Source organism: Hylobates moloch, unplaced genomic scaffold (genome assembly GCF_009828535.3).
Source record: "Hylobates moloch isolate HMO894 unplaced genomic scaffold, HMol_V3 SCAFFOLD_11, whole genome shotgun sequence".
Taxonomy (NCBI): domain Eukaryota; kingdom Metazoa; phylum Chordata; class Mammalia; order Primates; family Hylobatidae; genus Hylobates; species Hylobates moloch.
The window spans coordinates 18,112,872-18,127,376 of NW_026652286.1; the positions used below are offsets into that span (position 1 = coordinate 18,112,872).

General features: G+C 36.0%; 1 long non-coding RNA gene across 1 annotated transcript in view; it reads left to right on the forward strand.

The window, feature by feature from the left end:
- The first annotated feature begins 8,929 nt into the window (after window positions 1–8,929).
- The window catches only part of LOC131384645 (uncharacterized), a 254,369-nt gene continuing 248,793 nt past the window's right edge, over window positions 8,930–14,505 (forward strand). Inside the window, exon 1 of the long non-coding RNA XR_009215705.1 lies at window positions 8,930–9,054. This is a non-coding gene — a long non-coding RNA (uncharacterized LOC131384645). The remainder of the gene's footprint in view (window positions 9,055–14,505) is intronic.

The window sequence follows — 14,505 nt, forward strand, 5'->3', positions numbered from 1 at the left end:
TTTTAATATAAGGAGATCATGCATTTGCTTTAAAATGCAAGATGTCTCCACCAGGATCTCTCTAGATTCCTTCTAAAGAGAACATCTGGATTTGTCATTTGCCTTGCTGAACTTATCTCTGTATGCACAACACAAATGGACTCACATGAAACTCCCAATAATATTTCTTGAAGGGAAATCCTCAACAATTAATATGTAAACCATGTGAGGGTAGGCTTTCCTTGGTTTCATTTACTACTATATCCTCAATACCAAAATCAATACCTGGCACAAAATAGGTTCCCATAAAATATTCTTCAAAAGAATAAATATACAAAATAAATGAAACTTAAAAAAGAATTATTCGATAGCATGAAAGTTCAGGAGAGTTGATATGGGTGAAAGTAAATAAAGGTAGTTGGGCATTTCTCCTTCCAAATCTTAAATACTGAGTATTTCAAGGAAATGTGATTTGCTTATGGTTGATTCAAGGCCTTTGTGCTACAGTTAAAGTTTTACCATAGATTCTGGTTCGAAATATTAGGTAATATTTTCAGAAGGTGATGCATGTCTAGAAAGATAGACATGGGGTTGAATTCTGTTTTATCATAAATTCTGGTTCGAAATATTGGGTAATATTTTCAAAAGGTGATGCTTGTCTAGAAAGATAGATATGGCATTGAATTCTGTAGGTGACCATGACAGCCTTCTTTGACAATGAATACTCAAATTATATTTCATTATTTAATACTGTGTGCAAATTGGGAGAAAGGAAGCTTTCTTAGTCTTTTAAACTGCTATAACAAAATATCATAAACTGGGTAGCTGATAAACAACAAATATTTATTTCTTACAGTCCTGGAGGGTGGGCAGTCTAAGATCAAGGGACCTGCAGATTCAGTGTCTAGTAAGGGCCTGCTTTCTGTCTCATAGACACTGCCTTCTCTCTGTGTTCTCACATGGTGGAAGGGGCAAGGAATCTCAGTCTCCCTCAGGCCTTTTTTTTTTTTTTTTTTAAATAAGGGCACTAATTGCATTCATGAGGGCTTTGCCCCCATGACCTGATCACCTCCCAAAGCCCTCAACGCCTAATGCTTTCATTTTGGAGGTTAGGATTTGAATATATAAACTTTGGCAGTCACAAAATTCAGACCATAGCAGAGGTCCTCGTGATTTATGATCTGTCTCTAAGGGGAGTTAGTGCAAGGCCCTGTTGTTCTGTTAATGACTCTTGTTGGCTTCATCAGTGCTTTCATTTTTTTCATATTTTGGATGTTCCCATTTATATGAGTAAGTGAGAAGAAGGTATCATTTATAATCTAATAGAAGATAAATCCTTTCTGTTATTTTTGAAGACAATTTCAGCTTACAATTTTATAGAAATGATGAGAAATAAGTTTGGAAATATTCTTTAGGAGAAGCAAAAGTCAGTTTTGAGTTACCCAGAATTTCTGGGTATATACAAGAATTTATGAAATTTTCAAAAGAGGCCATCTGGATTAAGGGGGTGTAACAGAGGAAACATTTAAATTTTAGAAGGATGTGTTATTCTTTTTAACATATTGTGTCTACTTGCCAAAATGTTGGAGGTAACTTAGAATCGTAGAATATATATCTTGAGTTTTTTTCAGACCAACCAAGCCCAATCTCAGGTTAAAAAGTGGAATCATGTTAATACTAATTACTCAAGGTTAGTTGGCTTTTGTTATTACTCGTGCCATGTGACCAAGCTCTGTAACATCTTCTTCAGTTAGAGATCCCAGGCTGTTTCTCACATAACTTCACAAATATGAAAATACTTAAAACATGGACTCCTCAGTTGTCCCATAGGAAATGAGACACAGCCTCTACAAAGACTATCTGATTTGTTGAGCCACTGCTTCTTGTGGATTCACTGTACGCCTGTACACATATCCTAAAACCATATTTACTTAAGCTATTTTATGTGTGAGCCTGATGGCTTATCTGGGCTCAAGTAAAACACACACACACACACACACACACACACATATTATATGCTTTGTTCTCTCCCATCATTATGGTAGCCATCATTATGGTAGCTGGGATAAGTTTATTTTTGTGCTATCCTCTGGGTCTCAAAATTTGTGAAATAGTAAAAAAAGCCGTTGTGCTACTTCCCTAAAGTAAAAACAATAAAAAGATATCAATATAAAGACAACTGGAAGGGGTTGTAACTTGAATTTAACTATTACTGGGCTTGTAAGAAGGGATCTAAGCATCCTGTAATCCTCAGAGTCTCATTGTGGAAGAAAGTTCAGATGATAGAAATCCAAAATTGGTTTAAGAAGAATCTTGTGCTTTTCCAGTGAAAAGATCTCATCTTCAAAGATGGCACCCAAATGCTGCCATTTTTCTACCCTGTTTTCTCTTCTTGCCTTCTGAGGAGGTAATTTTTTTTTATAATCTATATAAGCCACAAAGCTCTTTGAAAGTATATCTGTAGGAATTATATCATTCCAATTATACCAGTGAATAACCAAGAATAATTAAAAGTTCAATTCAGATATCGGATTCTCACAAAACACAGGAAATGGCGTATTAATTCATGTTTAAGCAAAACTTTTAATGTCATCTCTCCCAATTCTGTTTTGGTCTCTTGTACACTGCAGTGGTTCTCAAGTTTTCTGCGCCTTTTTCGTGAAGGCAACCCCCACACTCCGGGCTTTGTCTCCAATTAGATGCTAATTGTGGGGTCTGGGTGCTCTGGTTTCTCTCCTTGCTCTTCTTTACAGCTCACTGTCATTCCTTTGCCGTTCTGTATCTATGCCAATTAGTGGAACAGAGGAAATAAGCAGCATTCCTTTGTTTCCCTATAATCATCTTCCTCTCTTCCCTGGTTGATAAGGCATATCTATAAAATTTAGGTGTTTCTCTGATGTATTGATGTGGACTTGGGGTATCAATTCAGGTAAAGTTTAGTGCTAAATGCTCACTAAGGTTGAGATGCTTAAGTGTTTATGGGCAGCTTCTGAAGGTCACATGGTTCTAACAGAGAACAAATAGAAGAGGAAAGGCCACTGCGAAGGTGCTAAAGGTCCTGTGACAGGCTGACAACACTTATCCCCCTTGATAATGTGTTTCTTCCACTCCTGTCATGTTCTACCATGTGTGATGGCATTTGGAGAGGACTGAAAATTGGGAGAAAATGAGAATTGTCAAAATGAGAGTTGTATATAATTTTAAAATCAATTTTACTGAAATACAGTTTATAGCAAAATGCATGTATTATAGTTGTATATTGCTGAGTGTTGACAAATTGATATTGACATGTAACCTCTACCACAATCAAAATATAAAACATTGCCCCCCAAATTTAACTTGTGCCCGAGATAACCTTTGGCCTGCTTTCTACCATTATATATAAGATTTGCCTTTTATAGTTTTATATATAAGTGAAAACATGTATTATATACTCATTTGTATCTGCTTCTTTTGCTTAGCACATTTTTGAGATTTATCCATATTGCTTTGTGCACTAGTAGTTCATTTTTATGTATTACTAAATAATATTCCATTGTATGGCTATACTACATTTGTTTATATATTCACCAACTGTTGAGTGTTTGGGTCGTTTCCAGTTTTTGACTATTATGAATTAAACTCCTGTAAATATTCATATACAAGTCTTTGTATGAATGTATGCTTTAATGTCTCTGTCATAAATTCCTGAGAGAGAAATTTCTGGAGTATATAGCAATTGTACCTTTAACTTTATAAGCAATTGCAAACTGTTCACAAACGTGATTGCAATATTTTACATTTCTACCAGCAGAATTATGAGAATCCCAGTGACTTCACATTCTTGATAACACTTGGCATTGTCAATTCTTTTAATATTATTCATTCTAATGTGTATGTAGTAGTATCTCGTTATTGTTTTAATTTACATTTCTCTAATAAGGATCTTAAATGTCTTTTCATGAGCTTATTAGACAATTGTGTATATTGTCTGCTTTTTTTGTTGTTTTTTGAGACAGAGTCTTGCTCTGTCACCCAGACTGGAGCACAGTGGTGCCATCTCGGCTCACTGCAAACTCTGCCTCCTGGGTTCAAGTGACTCTCCTACCTCAGCCTCCTGAGTAGCTGGAACTACAGGCACGCACCACTACACCGGCTAATTTTTGTATTTTTAGTAGAGACGAGGTTCACCATGTTGGCCAGGCTACTCTCGAGCTTCTGATCTCAAGTGATCTGCCTGCTTCGGCCTCCCAAAGTGCTGGGATTACAGGCATGAGGAACTGGGGCCGGCTGTTTGTTCATTATTTATTGATTTTTTTTCTTTTGTCATCTGATTGAGTTGGAAGAGTTTTTTATGTACTTTGGATATAAGTGCTTGTCAGATATTCATATAGTGAGTATTCTCATTCAGTTGGCAGCTTCCTGTTAATAACCTCTACATTGTCTCTCAATGAGAAGACTGACTTTGAATTTTGGTGAAATCCAATTTTAAAGATTTTTTCTTTGTATGGTTTCTGCTTTATATATCCTATGAAATCTTTTTTGACAGTAGGGTCATGAAGATTTTCTCCTCTATTTTATTTAAAAAATTTTATAGTTTTATATTTAGGTTAATGGTCCTTTAAAGTGAGTTATTTTGTGTGTTTTATAAGGCAAAGTTTGAGATTTACTTTTTCTCCACATGAATATCTACTTGTTCCAGCACCATTTGTTGAAATGATCTTCCTTTTTCCTTCCCCCTCACCCTTTTTTTTTTTTTTGAGATGGAGTCTCGGTCTGTTGCCCAGGCTGGAGTGCAGTAACACTATCTCAGCTCACTGCAACCTCTGCCTGCTGGGTTCAAGCAATTCTCCTGCCTCAGACTCCCAAGCAGCTGGGATTACAGGCATGCACCACCACTTTTGGCTAATTTTTTTTTTGTATTGTTAGTAGAGACGGGGTTTCGCCATATTGGCCAGGCTGGTCTCGAACTCCCGACCTTGTGATCCTCCTGCCTTGGCCTTCCAAAGTGCTGGGATTACAGGCCTGAGCCACCGCACCTGGCTGATCTTCCTTTTTCATTCAATTATTTTAGTACCTTTGTGGAAACTAACTGGCCCAATGTGTGAAATTTATATTATACATCATTTATCTATATGACCGTTCTTTTATCAATGCCACACTTTCTTTTTTTTTTTTTTCTTTTTTTTTTTTAGATGGAGTTTCACTCTTGTTGCCCAGACTGGAGTGCAATGGCCTGATCTCGGCTCATTGCAACCTCCACCTTCCCGGGTTCAAGCGATTCTCTTGCCTCAGCCTCCCAAGTAGCTGAGATTACAGGCTCCCACCACCACGCCCAGCTAATTTTTGTATTTTAGTAGAGGTGGGGTTTCACCATGTTGGTCAGGCTGGTCTCAAACTCCTGACCTCAGGTGATCCGCCCACCTTGGCCTCTCCAAGTGCTGGGATTACAGGTGTCAGCCACCACACCCGGCCAATACTACACTTTATTAGTTACTATAAGTTTACAGTAAATTTTGAGATTAAGTAGTGTAAATCCTCCAACTTAGTTCTTTTTCAAAGTTGTTTTGGTTCATTCATATCCTTTACATTTCCATATACAATTTAGAATCAGTTTGTAAATTTATACAAATTCCTGCTAGAATTTTGAATGGTAGTATACTGACTCTACAGATTGTTATGTGGGAATATTTATCTTTGTATCTATAAGGATGGCTTTCATTTATTTTTTATTCTTTAATTCCTGTCAGTGATGTGGTGTAGTTTTCATTATACTAGTTACGTTAAATTTATTTCTAACTATTTCAAGGTTTTATGCCATTGTAAATTATATTGTTTTTTAAATTGCAATTGTTTATTTTAGTACACAAAATACTACTCATTTTTGCCTATTGGCCTTGTACACTGCAACACTGGTAAAAGATTGTTACCACTTACTATTTTTAGTCACCTTTTTTTTTGTAGACTCTTAAGATTTTTATAGCCCTGAGTGTATATCATGGGTGACTGGTGTGGAGTCCTAATTTTGGGGGTGGGGTGGAGTCAGGCTGGGAGGACCAAGGGAGAGCAAAAAGAGAAAGCAAATAAGCTATAGGTCTGCCTTTCTTCATGGTCCACAACACATAGCCCTCCTGTGCAAATAATGCACAATCTTCCTACACCCAGCTGTCACCAGATCCTTGGCTGATATAAAAATTACAAGTTAGCTCACTGCAACCTTGGCATTATCAGTACTACACAAATTTTTTTTTTTTTTTTTTTTTTAGCACACAGCTCACGCATCGTTTTATAAAATCTCCAACAAGCCTCTGTCTCTTTTTCAGTTAGCTCCTCTCTTGCTGACCTGCCCGTTGCTCCCTTGCAATGTATTTTCATACTTTCTCTAATAAATCTGCCTTTCTTTATCTACAACTGTCCTGGTAGATTCTTCTTACCCCTGTGCCACCAGCCCCAGATAGTCACCACTCACCTGCAACAGTTGTTATCCATAGGGGATTGGTTTGAAAATCCACAACCTAGAAACTGAATTCCATGAGTGCTTAAGTTTCTTGTATAAAATGGTATAATATTTGAATGTAACCTATGCATATCCTCCCAAATACTTTAAATCATCTTGATTACTTATAATATGTAACATAATATAAATACCATGTAATTTTTTTTTTTGAGGGAGTCTTGCTCTTTTGCCCAGGCTGGAGTGCAGTAGCATGATCTTGGCTCACTGCAAGCTTCGCTTCCCAGGTTCAAGCGATTCTCCTGCCTCAGTTTCCTGAGCAGCTGAGATTACAGGAGTGCGCCACCATGCCCGGCTAATTTTTTGTATTTTTAATAGAGACAGGGTTTCACCATGTTGGTCAGGCTGGTCTCGAACTCCTGACCTCATGTATTGTTTTGGGAATGATAACAAGAACAAAAAATCTGTACATATTCTTTACAGATGTAACTATCTTTTTTAAAAAATATTTTTGATCTGCAATTGGTTGAATCCATGGACGTGGAACCCATGGATGAAAATTTCGTTAATATAGAACCCATAGGATATAGAGAGCTGACGGTATATGAATGATCAAATCATCGGCAAAAGCAATTTTACTGCTTCTTTCCTATCTCTATACCTTTTATTTCATCTTCTAGCCTAATTATATTGTAATTTCAGTTCAATGTTGAAAAAATTAACAATTAATTACAAAATAATTCCAGTTCAATGTAAGAATGAGTATCCATGACTAATATTCAGGGTTAAATTGATAAACTTCTAGTTACAGTGATTAAAACCAAAGGAGTCATACATTACCAATAGGAACTGGGACAGCATTACAGGTCTTCAGATGTTAAAATGATATTAAGGTATAATATAAACACCCAAATGCTAATGCTAACAACTTAGATTAAGTGAACATATTCTTTGAAAGACAGAAGTTATTAAAACTAGATTAAGAACAAATAGAAACCCATAATCAAAACTTTATTACAAAGGAAACTCTGGGCCAGATAGCTTCCCTGGTTAATTCTATCAAACATTTAAGGGATCATTAATACTAATCTTTCACTCATACAGAAAACAGAGAAAGAAGGAGCACTTCCTATTTTGTTTTATGAGGCCAGAGTTATTCTGATTCTAAACCATATGAAGACATTATAAGAAAATTACAAATGAATGGTCCTCTTGAACATAAACAAAAAATCTTTAATAAATCAAATTTAGTGGTATATAAAAAACATTCACAAATAAAATCTAGTAATATATAAAAGGGCTAATATATCATGGCCTTGTGGGGTTTATCTCAAATCTTTAGCTTTAAGTCTTAGTCAAAAATATATTCCTTGGTGTATTAGTCCATTCTCATGCTGCTAATAAAGATACACCCACAGCTGGGTAATTTATAAAGCCAAGAGGTTTAATTGACTCACAGTTCTGCAGGGCCGGGAAGGCCTCAGGAAACTTACAATTATGGTGGAAGTGGAAGCAAACAAGTCCATCTTCATGCGGTGGCAGCAAGGAGAAGTGCCAAGCAGAAGGGGGAAAAGCCCCTTATACAACCATCAGATCTTGTCAGAACTCACTCACCATCATGAGAACAGCAGCATGGGGTTAACTGCCCCCATTAATCAATTACCTCCCACTGGGTCCCTCCCACAACACGTGGGGATTATGGGAACTACAGTTCAAGATGGTATTTGGGTGGGGACACAGCCAAACCATATCACTTGGGAATGGGCATATGGTAACCTGCAGGTTGCTCCTGTGGTATCTGTTAGCTTCAGCAAGTTAATAAAATTTTTCAAGATTCTACATATTATTTATAAAGTTACTTTTGTGACTTCGAGGATCAAAATTACAAAAGAGAAATCTATTGTACCTACCTCTGTGCAATGAGCTGATTAATATCTTCAATGCATTTCTCATCCAGCTGGGAAGAAAATACATGAAATAATTAGAAAACTGTGAAATAGTGCATATTCTGAATAAATGCTGTGCGTTATATGATTCAGAGTGGAATAGGTCTTTTATAGTAAAACGGTGGATCACAATAGTCAGAAATAATACATGAGTAGGTGAACTGGGATCTGGACTCTAAAGGAGTAATTCATTTTCTCAACAATCTTATCAAAATGTACTTTGTATCATGATCAGTTATGAGTGTGTCTCATAATAAAGTTGAAAAATGAGATTGCTTAAATTTTACATATATTAGAGTCACTTCCAAGTTATCCTCATTTCAACATCACTCATCACTGGTATTCTTGAGTAGGAGGAAAAGTCGTAAAGTTACAGACAGTGCTTGGAATAGTTCAAAACTGACATTGTGTCTTATTTATTATGCTTCTCTATAGGGTATTTCACCAACATGTCTGCCATTCCAGAATTTGTTAATTCACTTGCTTTTGCTGTAGTAAATTGGGAAAAGGATTATTTTGCACACATTTTGATGTTGAAAAGCAGAGTAGCTTAAAAAATATCCCATCCCCCACACCAATATGTTAACGATGTCTTCAACTGCCATCCTTGATTTTGGCCGTCTTGACAGTAATTAGCAGAATTCAAGGATATCTTGAATTTTCCCTCTAAGTTTGATTTCCCTGTGGTTTTATTAAGTAAGTATATCATGCCACTACTATCTTCTAAGGTTGATTTTGTTGCAGCTTTAACAGACTTTGTGCAAAATACATCCATATTTAGAGGTGAAAGGTATTTGTTTTAATTAGACATGCCAATGACATCAAAATTTATTATTCAAAAACTAGCGCATAATATCTTTAAGATCCCATGTTTTAATTGTATTAGTGACATATAAATTGGGAAAATGTGATATAATGGAAAAGCCGTAAGTTTCATCAACTGAAAGTCATGAGTTCCCATCCAATCTTCTTAAGTTAATGGCTTTGTGTTCTTAAAGAAGTCATGAAAGCTTTCTGGATCTTAATTTCCTCACATATAAAATGGAGATGATAATATGTATCTTATAGTTAAAATTTCACTTCCTGATTCTACTGCCTTAGTGAGATTCTTGGATATTTTCGTCTGTAGAACATAGCTGCTTTGTTTCCACCCCACACTCTGTTTGGTAACAGATTCTGTACACCTTGACCACAGTTGGGCACAAGTTCAAAAATAATCATATTTGTTGGAGCACAGTGATTGGGGCGCAGTCATGTGATGGTAGGATCCCCAAATAGATCCACAATGTCTTGTTTGTGAGAGTCTGAGATTACACTCTGTGTACTCTGTCATCTAAATGACCTAAAGTTTTAATATTACCAAAGTCTCTTAATAAAGCAGTTTAGCTTAAGTTTAATTAGAAATGATTTCTGTGTTTTACACTCAGAAACTGTCATTTGCCATATGTCTCGATAGTGCCCTTTGCTCTTATCTTTATAAAAAGGATCATATTTGTAATTAATGTTCAGCATTTGTTTCCTTCATCAGACAGTACATTCTGTAAAAACAAGGAATATTGTCTGCCTTGTTCCTGTTTCCCAGTGCTTATTTAGCACAGAGCCTAACACCTAGAAATAGTTAATAAGTAGGCAAATTAAAGGTTTATATGAAGTAGTTCTCACAGTGCTTAATAAATATGAGTTCCTTTCCTAGCACCTTTCCCCTTTACTTTTTTTCTAACACCAGGAAGAAATCTCTTTTTATTTGTATAAACTTAAGGGGAACAAGTGCAGTTTCATTCTATGGCTATATTGCATGGTGATGACATCTGGGCTTTTACTGTTAACTATCACTGGAATAACGTTCATTGTATCCATTAACTAACTTCTCACCTCTCACTCTCCTCCTACTCTCCCATCCTTCCAAATCTTTAATGTTCATTTTTTCCACTCTCTACGTCTATGTGTACACGTTTTAGCTTCCACTTATAAGTGAGAACATGCTGTGTTTGAATTTCTGTGTTGTTTCACTTAAGACAGTGGCCTCCAGTTCCATCCATGTAGATGCAAAAGACATGACTGTATTTTATTTTTTTGTCTAAACAGTATTCCATTATATAAGTATACCTCGTGAAAATACAAATACTTTAATACCCCTGTGTCCTTGCCCTTCAAATTATACACACATATCCTTCCCCCATCCACCACCCCAATCATTGATTCCAGAGAGCACTTCCACTAAAATTTCTCTTGCAATGAAGACAGATTCAGAATATGCTTTGAGTCAAAGCAAGGTTGGTGTCTGTCTTGAAAGAGTATGACAGAATGCCCACCCCAGTTACTGTGCAGATATTTTTAAAGAACTGAGGTGGTTTCTGCTGAAGCTTTGCCCTCTGCTGCATCTTTCCTGTGGCCATTGCTATGCCAGCGTGAGAAGGCTGGCCCAAATTATACTGCCAAGGAGGGCTTGTAAGAAAGTGAATATAATGGTCCCACAAAGGGGTTGAACCTCTGACCCCGTTCTTATTAGCAAGCTCTACCCAGCAGAACTAACTCTAAAGTGCTTGCTGAATTTTTCTGAGATAACTCTTGATGTTTTATTTTCAAAGTTATGTGGCTGACCCAATAAAGAAGCTGGCTAGTTAACTTAAAAATGTCTTTATGCCATTTTTAGAATACATGGGGCAAAAGGACCTTTGCATTGGTCAGTATTTGTAAAGAGCATTTGGTTTGTAAGAAAATGAATGCATTGCTATTCCAAGGGACATACAAGACAACTCCATGTTTCTCCATTTTTGATCCTGGGAGGTGGCTTTACAGGATAGTTATTGGACTGTAGAATCCACCTTCTAGTTAAGTATGTAATCAAAATTAAAAAGATGGCTATACAAATACACAGAAATTTTAGGGATATCCACACAGGAGAAGCTAGCTATTTTAAGAAAAAGGTATTTTTAATTATGTACCTATTATATGCCGGGCACTTGGCTACACATATTTACTTACAGTATTTTTGTTGTTCCATTATAAATATTATTTTCCTCATTTTATAACACAAGTAACTGAGGCTTAGAGAGGTTTAAATAATGTATTCAAGGTCACCCTTGAAGTCTGAAAATTAGTTACCTACTCCTATCTTATGAATTTTTACCATGCATTCAACAGTACTGACCTTTTTCTCTATTAATCTGTTAACCTTTGTATTTATGAGTAATTGTGGCATTTGAAGTCATTGAGCTTCTCCTTTGAAATTAATCTTATCAGTTATGAATACACAATATATTTGCCTTTCACATTAACCAGTTCTGAAAATATCGGTAATATTTATATTTATTAATATATAAACAAAATGTCATTTATTTCGTCTTCCTTCCAGTGTAACATGATGATGATGATGATGATGATGATGATGATGATGATGATGATTCCAGGGCTCCACCTTTCTTCAGTAGGTCTGAATATTTTGCTTCGGTAGTCCTGGGTGATGTAGATGAATTTGCATTTTTAACAAGACTTCTGCTCAACCCCCGTTCTAGCCCTGAAGATTACGAAGCAGGAAATACCAGAATACAGTGAAGCACTATGCTGAGGGAAGAGGGGCTAGGCTGTTTCTCTCAGTGCATTTAATTGTAAAGTTGGAGTTAAGGAGCGTTGATGTTTTGGAAACACAAGGAGTTTGTTTAAATTCTAATTCTCTCTTGTTTTAGCTGCATAAACTTGGACAACTTCATTTCTCACAGTGTCAGTTTCCTCATCTATAAAATGGGCATTCTAATGGCACCTTCTTCATAAGGTTGTTGTGAGGTTAAAAATAAGATACTATGCCTGGCACGTGGCAAATATTCAATAAAATTTTAAAAAATTATTACAAAAATTGTACTCCATACATGAGACAGCATAATTTCATAGTAGATTCAGACAGAAAACAAAATGAAATTTAGAACAATTTTGGGAAAATACATGAATATACTATTCTTGGAAATAAGAATTTTAATTCATTCTAACAAATATTTTTTAAGTGTTGGTTTTTCTGTTTTGTTCTAAGCACTGTGCTAGGCACACAGATATTTTGTGAACATACCTAAACCTTGAGGATGATATGCAGGTGGGCAAAATGCTTCACTTGTTCCTTTTATTGGGGACACAATATTGGGCTGAGAAAATCATGACTCTGATCTAATATAGACAAATTTAGGATGTTCTAAGTTTCCACGACTTTAAAATATGAGTAGATTATTAAATGAGAAGATCTCTTATTTTCTCCAAGCAGAAAAATAAGATAGCCCATGTTGGTTTGCCCAAATTTGAAATTTTAGGAAAGTACAGAACTTTGCCCTAACATTTTTTTCTCTTCATTGCCTTTGCATGACTTCAACTCTTTGATTTAAATCAAGTCAATTTATTTTGTGAGGATTTTAATAACATATTAATTATGATCAGATTGGCATCTAATGACTAGCTCCCTGAGACTGACAGACATAGGACTATTTATATATAATCTCTGCCCTTTCAGTTTGACCTACTTTGACAGTTCAATTAAACCAATTAACTTTTAAACTTTGTTTATGAAATGGCTAGGGAACACTGAATTTGTGGGGTACTTAGCATTTGTATAACACACCATTTAATATGTTCCCTTAGTGTTATTTCTGGAGTCTAGGAAAATACTACTCTCTGACAGGAAAATCACAGTTGAGTTGCAAGTGGAGAAGCTAAGTGTATTAGTACATGTGTGTATGTTTGGAATATGTGTCTGTAATGCGCACACATCATTTACTCATAAAATATGAAAGAGCCCTTTCTGTGTGTAAATTGATTGTCAGTCTGTAGTTCTCAATTTCATCTGACTTGAATTGGTTTATGTGCTTGTTTAAGTATGTTTTCATCTAATGTTCATTCATTTGTTCAACAATCATTAATCGAGCACTTACTGTGCATCAGCTACTATAATAGACTTTGTAACTCTGTATGTACAAGTACCAGGCCTTGTAATGATAGTGAGGTAGGCTGGAGAAGTACAATTTCTGTGCCCCCCCCTTACTTATAAGCCCCCAGTGAGACCCAGTATATGACACAGGATAAGAGCTGTCTCTTGCTAAAGCCAAATTTTCTAGGTTTGTATCCTAGCTTTGCTACTTATCAGCTGACACTAGGCAAAGTGGTTAACTTCTGCTTCAGAACTTAATTCTCTTCATTGTTCTGTGGATCATGTGCACTAGCAAATACACAAAATTTAGAAGGGCTCATGAGGAGCTCAGTGCATGTCATCCATTACTGTTATTAGTATTGCTGTCGCTGTGAACTAGATAGTCAAGAGATGGGATTTTGATATTATTACTTCCAAGACCAAAAATACAGCCAGATCCTGCCTTCCATTTACCTTGTCTCCCTGTGGAATTCTGGGTTGAGAGAAATATACACACAGAACAAAGGAAGAGTGAATAATATTGAGGAAGTGCCCAATAATGTCCAAAGTGGGGCACTGTGGTGAAAGTTGGGTTGTTAAATGAAGTTTAGGTATTTACTCACCTTTTCATCTCTGAGAATAGGAAAAAGAAAGGAATGTAAAGATTGTAGGGGGACATATTCTTAAGTCTGTGGTGAGAAAAATTGAAAGAGAAAGATGCTGGTTGCCCTAGGTGTAGTTACTAAAATAATGGTAATCAGAGTGGCAGGCTTAATAAAAAATACTGCCTAGTTAAAAAAAAAAATGGCTCAATACCAGATATCAACCAATAATTTAGCAACTTATTTCTATCTGTATAACTGTTACAAAAAGACAGGCAGAAGTATAAATGTGGGGGAAAGATACAGAAATATTCCTTACCTGGGCTATGTTCAGGACTTCATGTCAAATCGCGTCCAGATGTTATAGTCTAAGAATGTGAAGTCTAGCATGGACAATAAAGCAAACCACATAGTTCACTACTGAAAACATGAGTAAGACATTTTTCCATAAGAAAAAATCAAACAAAATCGTGTAGGTGTTCTGAGCAGAGTTTCAGCATAGGCAATCTAGACTTCATGGAAGTGGCGACATTTAATGAAAGTGAAGGTTTACTATGCACTTACTTTGTATAAGCATTGTGCTGCATGTTACATATACATTATCCCATTTTATTCCCAAAACCGCCCTATGAGGAAAAACTATTTTCTCCATTTTACAAA